The sequence below is a fragment of the Procambarus clarkii genome, chromosome 10, assembly GCF_040958095.1.
Source record: "Procambarus clarkii isolate CNS0578487 chromosome 10, FALCON_Pclarkii_2.0, whole genome shotgun sequence".
Classification (NCBI taxonomy): domain Eukaryota; kingdom Metazoa; phylum Arthropoda; class Malacostraca; order Decapoda; family Cambaridae; genus Procambarus; species Procambarus clarkii.
Genome location: NC_091159.1, coordinates 33066481 through 33073910, shown reverse-complemented (window position 1 = coordinate 33073910; position 7430 = coordinate 33066481).

The following is a 7430-nucleotide window of genomic DNA, read 5'->3' as shown; positions in this document are numbered from 1 at the left end:
CTTGCGTTGATTCCGGGGGTCGAGGTCCCCGCGGCCCTGATCAGGCCTCCTCCCTAAGTCCCCACGCCTGGCTCCCCGTATGCACGAGTGGGTTTTACCATTTTAATTTTTTGTTAACATAGAACTTTGTCTCCTGTATTGATTTATAACCTAAATTGCAAAAAATTAAACAAGTAATACTCTTATTAACACACCGAGAATCTAAATAACATGATAAGAACCATAATAATTTTTATTTATAAAAACTCCATGAATATGATACAGAGGAGAACTCATAGGTAAACAACGTAAAATATATAAAGTCTCTGATTCGAAGGCATGACTTCCCTAAGTGTCCGAGGCCCGACCAACTCACCCCACAGCCATCCCATCCTCCAAACAAAGACCCATGATAGGACCCAAACAAACGAATGATATCATTTTGTCTGAAGGAATCACCAATTAAGTATACAGAGGAAGTTATTTTTTTAAGGTATTCACTTGTCACTGATTACTCAATCTTTTTCTCGTAAATATTATTTTCATTGTCAGGAAATATAATATACGAATGAATTATGTATATGTATGGTGTGTGGCACCTGTTGACCATGAGTGTGTGGCACCTGTTGACCATGAGTGTGTGGCACCTGTTGACCATGAGTGTGTGGCACCTGTTGACCATGGGTGTGTGGCACCTGTTGACCATGGGTGTGTGGCACCTGTTGACCATGAGTGTGTGGCACCTGTTGACCATGGGTGTGTGGCACCTGTTGACCATGAGTGTGTGGCACCTGTTGACCATGGGTGTGTGGCACCTGTTGACCATGGGTGTGTGGCACCTGTTGACCATGGGTGTGTGGCACCTGTTGACCATGAGTGTGTGGCACCTGTTGACCATGGGTGTGTGGCACCTGTTGACCATGGGTGTGTGGCACCTGTTGACCATGGGTGTATGGCACCTGTTGACCATGGGTGTATGGCACCTGTTGACCATGAGTGTGTGGCACCTGTTGACCATGGGTGTGTGGCACCTGTTGACCATGGGTGTGTGGCACCTGTTGACCATGGGTGTGTGGCACCTGTTGACCATGGGTGTATGGCACCTGTTGACCATGGGTGTATGGCACCTGTTGACCATGGGTGTGTGGCACCTGTTGACCATGGGTGTGTGGCACCTGTTGACCATGGGTGTGTGGCACCTGTTGACCATGAGTGTATGGCACCTGTTCACCATGAGTGTGTGGCACCTGTTGACCATGAGTGTGTGGCACCTGTTCACCATGAGTGTGTGGCACCTGTTGACCATGGGTGTGTGGCACCTGTTGACCATGGGTGTGTGGCACCTGTTCACCATGGGTGTGTGGCACCTGTTCACCATGAGTGTGTGGCACCTGTTGACCATAGGTGTGTGGCACCTGTTGACCATGGGTGTGTGGCACCTGTTGACCATGGGTGTGTGACACCTGTTGACCATGGGTGTGTGGCACCTGTTGACCATGGGTGTGTGGCACCTGTTGACCATGGGTGTGTGGCACCTGTTCACCATGAGTGTGTGGCACCTGTTCACCATGGGTGTGTGGCACCTGTTCACCATGGGTGTGTGGCACCTGTTGACCATGGGTGTGTGGCACCTGTTGACCATGGGTGTGTGGCACCTGTTGACCATGGGTGTGTGGCACATGTTCACCATGAGTGTGTGGCACCTGTTCACCATGAGTGTGTGGCACCTGTTCACCATGGGTGTGTGGCACCTGTTCACCATGGGTGTGTGGCACCTGTTCACCATGGGTGTGTGGCACCTGTTCACCATGGGTGTGTGGCACCTGTTCACCATGCGTGTGTGGCACCTGTTCACCATGGATGTGTGGCACCTGTTCACCATGAGTGTGTGGCACCTGTTCACCATGGATGTGTGGCACCTGTTCACCATGGGTGTGTGGCACCTGTTCACCATGGATGTGTGGCACCTGTTCACCATGGGTGTGTGGCACCTGTTCACCATGAGTGTGTGGCACCTGTTCACCATGGGTGTGTGGCACCTGTTGACCATGGATGTGTGGCACCTGTTCACCATGGGTGTGTGGCACCTGTTCACCATGGGTGTGTGGCACCTGTTGACCATGGATGTGTGGCACCTGTTCACCATGGGTGTGTGGCACCTGTTCACCATGGGTGTGTGGCACCTGTTCACCATGGATGTGTGGCACCTGTTCACCATGGGTGTGTGGCACCTGTTCACCATGGATGTGTGGCACCTGTTCACCATGGATGTGTGGCACCTGTTCACCATGGGTGTGTGGCACCTGTTCACTCCAGCCACAATTGTGATGATTTTTGTATTAATCACTGACAAATAAAGCTTCTAATCTAAATCTAAATTGAACAATATATAATGACAATATCTACGTGCTGCTATTCCCAATTTCTCTCATGTAATTGACGTGATGTGATTTTGACGTAAAGTTATCCAATTACAAATGTTCAACTATTTATGAATAAAGTTCTTGATTTGATTTGATTTTATGGCATTATCCAAATGAATTTGACCTTGTCGCTCTTACTGATAACTGACAACTCGAGAGCCTAATTAAGTCATAACTTTACATATATCTTTATCCGTGCCTCTGTCTTTCTCACTGCCTCTTCTCTCACCCATTCCACCTTTCTCCTCTCCTCCGTCACCTCCTCTCGCACCCTTTTTTGCCTTTTGCCCATTCTCTCTTTCTCCAAAAAATTAATATTACGAAGCACTGAGAGCTAATACCCTCTATGGAAATCTAATACCCGATTTCAGACTTCATGAAAATCGCAGGGAGTCGATATAGATGCCGATGTTTCTTAAAGTATGGCACTGGGGCCGACCCCCACTGGGCTTTGACACTCACCTACCCTCCATGTGTCATCTTGGAAAGTTGGGTGAGCTATAGTCCCAAGCGTCTGGGCCTCCTTTCTTTAGACACACTGACAGACATAAATTATATTTTATAGAAACACATGTATATAAATAAATAACAGGTAAGACAAGTGTAGAATATTAGGTGTACGACAGTAATAAATATATATATAACTACCTCTCTATAATTACAGCACCACCTCCACCCGTATAATTGCACCATCATTGCCCTATCATTCGTCAATAACAGCTCCCTGAATCATCCAAGAGTCTCAATTAGTATTTGAAAGTACTGATATAATTATAAGCAATTATTTTGATAAGACTTGTTGAAGGTGGTTAAATTGCCCTCAGTAATTTCGTATATTGATTTTTTGTTTAATTTCAGTAATGAGTTATATATGTCTGAATGAGCGTTCCGGCCCGTAATGTGTTTCTTCTTGCTGGACATCCATGTTTCTATGTCGTGAATACCAGATGGGGTACCCGGCGGTGCCCGGGGTCTCGTCTTCTCCCCGGCCCTATCTTTTCATCTCTGTTCTCTTTTCCAGTCTCTCCCCTCACTCTTCCCCCCCCCCTCTCTCTCTCTCTCTCCATCACTTTCTCACAAAATGTAATATCACAACACAGAGGGAGAAAGCCTAAATAACTTTAAGGGAATCGCGTGCCCGATTTTATTTCAAATTTGATGAAAATCACAGGGGGTCACTATAGATGCCCGTATTTCCTAAAGCCTGGCACTTGGGCCGACCTCTGATTAGCTTACGACACTCGCATATCCACCATGCTCCATGTTTGAAAGTTAGGTGAAGCTAACACAAACCGGCTGGCCTCCTGCTTTGGACAGATAGAAAGTCCTTCTATTTTACAGATCTTTAAAAAATTTCAATTGACTCATAAAGCTACATAAATGTAAATCACGCTGCAGAATTTGATATTATTGATATAACCTTGTAATAGCCTAATTTACCCAGCTTCAATCTATACATCCGGTCTCTACGCTTTAAAACTCAGCTGTTACCAGGCTATCGTAATCTTATGATATCCTATAAATTCGTGTGTTAGTTTAAATAGCTTAGTACAAACATGCATCACTTTGTACTAGCAAGCATAAGCCTGTATTAGCTTACATAAGCCTGCTCTCTCCCACACAACCTTTCGGTAGAACATAAAACCATGTTCTAGGTTGGTTACTTTATATAAATATCCAAAATATCATGCAGTAACCTCCGGCAGAGCTGGAGGCACTAGACGCTCACCAGGCTCCGAGGACACACCACAAGCTCACCAAGACCTGCCAACTCCCAGCACCACGACGGTGTCGTACCTCGTCTCTCCTCCCGTAGATCCAACGGAAAACGAACAAATCTGTCAACTTGCCTTTGGTCCCGTTACAGCCTGGAATCTGACCCGTAATCAGTTGAGCCTTTATTAATCAGCCTTTTACAATTTAAGGAAAATAGGATCAGTGGAAAATGAATTAGACAGAAATATAAAAAGCCCACATTTGAGATAGGGCTTTTCGTACGAGTGAGGGAGGTTAGCAAGTTAATTCACTGAAGGGAGAAGAAGTAGGAGCCACCTCCATCCACAGCCTGAACAGCAAATACGATAGAGAATTATAATCCGAAACTTCTTCACGAAACCGCTATGCGTGAAAGTATTCACCTATTTGTGCTTGCGGGGGTTGAGCTCTGATTTTTCGGCCCGGCTCTCAACTATCAATCAATCAACTGTTACTAACTACTAACTAATTTTCTTTTTCACGCACACTCACCCCCAGGAAGCAGCCCGTAACAGCTGGCTAACTCCCATGTACCTATTTACTCCTAGGTAACAGGGGCATTAGGGTCAAAGAAACCGCCCATTTTTGTTTCTCGCCGGCGCCGGAAATCGAACACGGGCCGGATTACGTATGCAGCGTGCTATCCACACAGCCACTGCCGCCCCTATTCGCAGTTTGAAATTCCGAAATTTTATACCGAAAATATGCCAATTACTGAAAGCGGTAGTGGGTCACATTTTGCCCAAACCCCCCCTGCAGTTTTCAAAATATCCCAAACATCCCAAATTCGATACCTGAGCAATATTTTGGACCCAAATTCTGGCTCTCTGCACCTATTCGTAGTTTGAAATTCCGACTTTTTATACAAAAATATGCCAATTACTGAAAGCAGCAGTGGGTCATATTTTGCCCAAACCCCCCTGCAGTTTTCAAAATATCCCAAACATCCCAAATTCGATACCTGAGCAATATTTTGGACCCAAATTCTGGCTCTCTGCACCTATTCGTAGTTTGAAATTCCGACTTTTTATACCAAAAATATGCCAATTACTGAAAGCAGCAGTGGGTCATATTTTGCCCAAACCCCCCTGCAGTTATCAAAATATCCCAAACATCCCAAATTCGACACCTGACACATATTTTGGACCCAAATTCTGGCTCTCTGCACCTATTCGCAGTTTGAAATTCCGAATTTTTATACCAAAAATATGCCTATTACTGAAAGCGGCGGTGGGTCACATTTTGCCCAAACCCCCTTGCAGTTTTCAAAATATCCCAAACATCCCAAATTCGATACCTCAGACATATTTTGGACCCAAATTCTGGCTCTCTGCACCTATTCGCAGTTTGAAATTCCGAATTTTTATACCAAAAATATGCCAATTACTGAAAGCGGCGGTGGGTCACATTTTGCCCAAACCCCCCTGCAGTTTTCAAAATAACCCAAACATCCCAAATTCGATACCTGAGCCATATTTTGGAGCCAAATTCTGTCTCTCTTCACGTATTCGCAGTTTGAAATTCTGACTTTTTATACCGAAAATATGCCAATTACTGAGAGCAGCGGTGGGTCACATTTTGCCCAAACCCCCCTGCAGTTTTCAAAATATCCCAAACAACCCAAATTCGATACCTGAGCAATATTTTGGAGTCAAATTCTGGCTCTCTGCAAGTATTCGCAGTTTGAAATTCCGAATTTTTACACCGAAAATATGCCAATTACTGAAAGCGGCGGTGGGTCACATTTTGCCCAAACCCCCCTGCAGTTTTCAAAATATCCCAAACATCCCAAATTCGATACCTGAGCAATATTTTGGACCCAAATTCTGGCTCTCTGCACCTATTCGCAGTATGAAATTCCGAATTTTATACCAAAAATATGCCAATTACTGAAAGCAGCAGTGGGTCCATATTTTGCCCAAACCCCCCTGCAGTTTTCAAAATATCCCAAACATCCCAAATTCGATACCTGAGACATATTTTAGATCCAAATTCTGGCTCTCTGCACCTATTCGCAGTTTGAAATTGCAACTTTTTATACCGAAAATATGCCAATTACTGAAAGCGGCGGTGGGTCAAATTTTGCCCAAACCCATCCTGCAGTTTTCAAAATATCTCAAACATCCCAAATTCGATACCTGACCCATATTTTGGACACAAATTCTGGCTCTCTGCACCTATTCGCAGTTTGAAATTCCGACTTTTTATACCAAAAATATGCCAATTTCTGAAAGCGGCGGTGGGTCAAATTTTGTCCAAACCCCCCTGCAGTTTTCAAAATATCCCAAACATCCCAAATTCGATACCTGAGCCATATTTTGGACCCAAATTCTGGCTCTCTGAACCTATTCGCAGTTCGAAATTCCGACTTTTTATACCAAAAATATGCCAATTACTGTAAGCGGCAGTAGGAGACATTTTGCCCAAACCCACCTGCACTTTTCAAAACATCTTAAGCATCCCAAATTCGATACCTGAGCCATATTTTGGACCCAAATTCTGGCTCTCTGCACCTATTCGCAGTTTGAAATTCCGACTTTTTATACCGAAAATATGCCAATTCCTGATACCATCGGTGTGTCACATTTTGCCCAAACCCCCCTGCAATTTTCAAAATATCCCAAACATCCCAAATTCGATACCTGAGCCATATTTTGGATCCAAATTCTGGCTCTCTGCACCTATTCGCAGTTTGAAATTTCGACTTTTTATACCAAAAATATGCCAATTACTGAAAGCGGCGGTGGGTCACATTTTGCCCAAACCTCCTTGCAGTTTTCAAAATATTCAAAACATCCCAAATTCGATATCTGAGCCATATTTTGGATACATATTCTGGCTCTCTGCACCTATTTGCAGTTTGAAATTCCGACTTTTTATACAAAAAATATGCCAATTACTCTAAGCGGCTCTGGGTCACATTTTGCCCAAACCCCCCCTGCACTTTTCATAACATCTCAAACATCCGAAATTCGATACCTGAACCATATTTTGGACCCAAATTCTGGCTCTCTGCACCTATTCGCAGTTTGAAATTCCGACTTTTTATACCAAAAATATGCCAATTACTGTAAGCAGCGGTGGGTCACATTTTGCCCAAACCTCCCTGCAGTTTTCAAAATATCCCAAACATCCCAAATTCGATACCTGAGCCATATTTTGGACGAAATTCTTGCTCTCTGCACCTATTCGAAGTTTGAAATTCCGAGTTTTTATACCGAAAATATGCCAATTACTGAAAGCGGTAGTGGGTCACAATTTGCCCAAACCCCC